Raw genomic sequence first — 2,610 nt, forward strand, 5'->3', positions numbered from 1 at the left:
ACTCTCCAATATGTATCATCTGAAATTTAATCTGAAAATCTTTACGATACATCTTGAGGCTTGTTATTTGGTTAATATATCTTATGCATCAATCATGAACCAAATTGCAATTCAAATAGTTGATCTTAAGAGGCCTCTAATTTAATGAAAAAGGGGGAGAATAATGTGTTGAATTTTCTTGAGTATCTCTTAGAAAATCTATTTTGAAATTCACTAATGAGTCCTAATTGGCTTGCTCCTTAGAACTTCAATTGTGTGCCAATTCCTATTTTAATGTATCAAAAATTGCATGAATCCATATTTTTGGTATTTGTGCCCCAATGCTCTTATTATCATAAAAGAATTTTGAAATCATTAAGAATTAATGATCCAACATGATGAATATGTTTTTCAAGTATATAAGTTTTGATCTTATACTCTGAAAATTAATTAAATTGCTCTCATGTTGAATAAAATACTTAATATATTGGGCAAAAGATCTTAAATGAACAAGCTTTCATACTTATTATTGAAGAAAGGTTAGATTTCCATTCGTGCTTTCTTTGAATATCACTCGTGGTACTTCTTGAATTAACTTAAGAAAGATTCCACCTACACTTGATTTGAAAACATCTTTGGAATCACATTCGATGTGTTCTGCTCTGACATTATCTTAATTTGGCTCTGATCTTATGCTCATTAATCTTATTCTAATATTATTGCCTTGAGTTATATGATTCATATCCTTGCAATAATTTGACTTGCAAGATCAGAGTACAATAAGAAAAAAGAATATTTGAGTAGTCTTATCTTTGTGGCTTAATATTTCACTATCTTTTTGATGTTTGTCAAAAAGGGGAAGAAATATCTAAATATATGTTCATAATGCTTTATGTTTGGAATGAATACAACCAGCTTAAATTTAGATATGTTGATTATGTTAAGCTGTTAAATCTAAAGCATTATCATGAAGTATGTTTTAAATATATATGATTTCTACTTCATGCAACTTAGCTATGTACTACTTCTAGAACACAATATATTTTATATTGCATATACTCCAAGTTTTGTCATCATCAAAAAGGGGGAGACTGATGACCCAAAGATTGATTTAAAGATTGATTTTGATGATCACAAAAACCTTGAAGTATAATACTAATGTTTGTGTTGCAAGGAGAAAGATATTTATTTTACAAGGAACATAGCAAGTTGGAAGAACACAAGAAGGCCTCGAAAGCTCTCAAGAAAAGTTGGAAGAAAAGTTACACTTCATTGGCCCAAGTTTCAAGTTCAAAGGACTCAAGTTGAAGAGCAAATTCAAAGGAAAATCCAAAAGAATAGTCTCGAGTCGACTCCTGGATAGTACGAGTCGACTCCAGGAGTAACAAAGGCAGAAACACAGAGAAGCTATTTTTGGACCCTGAGAGCCGAGTCGACTCCCAATGGTTGGCAGGTCGACTCCAAAAGAAGCGAGAGTCGACTCTCAAGAGAAATTACAAGGCAAAAGTCAGAGAGCCAAGTCAGACACTGAGAGCCCGAGTCGACTCCCGCAAAGTCCGAGTCGACTCCAAGACCAGCGCAAACCCCCAAAGACAGAAGACGGTATTTTCCGTCTCTGAGAGGCGAGTCGACTCCAAGATAGTTCGAGTCGACTCCAAGGCAGCGCGACCCCAAAATACAGAGGATCAGTTTTCGGGCTCTGAGAGCCGAGTCGACTCCAAGAGAATCCCGAGTCGACTCGAGGAGAAAATCAGAAAATATGTCTCTGGATTCCTTGGGATGAGCCGACTCCAAGAGTGCCAGGTCAGCTCCAGACTTTGGGAGTCGACTCCGGATAAGTCGAGCGACTCCCATCCAGACAGCACTTTATTCAAATTTTGAACAGTTGCCGAGCCGTCTCCAGAAAACATGAGTCGACTCCTTCAACAGTCGAGTCGACTCCAGATTGCCGCCGAGTCGACCTCCGATCCCAACGAAAACTTTTTCAGCTGAGTTGCAGGACTGTGCACAACAGGCTACTATTTTTGGTCTCTAACAGGCTAGATTTCTGTTTCCACGACATGCTAAAGCCTAATAAAAATCAAGAGGAGAGCTAGGGGGAGAAGTGATGGGAAAGTGGGGGAGAACACTTAGAGAAGCAGATCTCAAAGAGAGTTGCAAGGAAACCTCCCATAAGCACAAAAGGGCATCCAAAGCGAAATAGAGAAAGAAGAGCATCCAAGTGAATTCCCAAAGCTTCCTCTCCATCTGTGTGCTGCCTCGGTGATCCTCTACTTCGTGCCAAATCAGAAGAGGGTCAAGTAAAGAAGAAGCCGAGCTCCTTCATCTTCAAAACTCGTTTGAGGGCTTCCTTTTACTCTATTTGTTTTATATTGTTACATTTGCTTGTTTAAGAAGCTTTGATTTGTTTTAACCTTTGTTTTAATATCTTGTAACTTGATTCAATCAAGGGATTGAATCAAGGGGTTAAGGTTTGTTGGTGAGCCAAAGGGAAACCAACGGTGTTAGGTTGTGGTTGGTGAGCCTTTGGGAAACCAACTGGGTTGATTGTGAACCCGGAAAACAATCGTTGTAAGGTTGTGGTTGGTGAGCCTGTGGAAAAACCAACTGGGTTTGATTGTGAACCCGGAA

The sequence above is a fragment of the Phoenix dactylifera genome, unplaced genomic scaffold (assembly GCF_009389715.1).
Source record: "Phoenix dactylifera cultivar Barhee BC4 unplaced genomic scaffold, palm_55x_up_171113_PBpolish2nd_filt_p 000435F, whole genome shotgun sequence".
Lineage (NCBI taxonomy): Eukaryota > Viridiplantae > Streptophyta > Magnoliopsida > Arecales > Arecaceae > Phoenix > Phoenix dactylifera.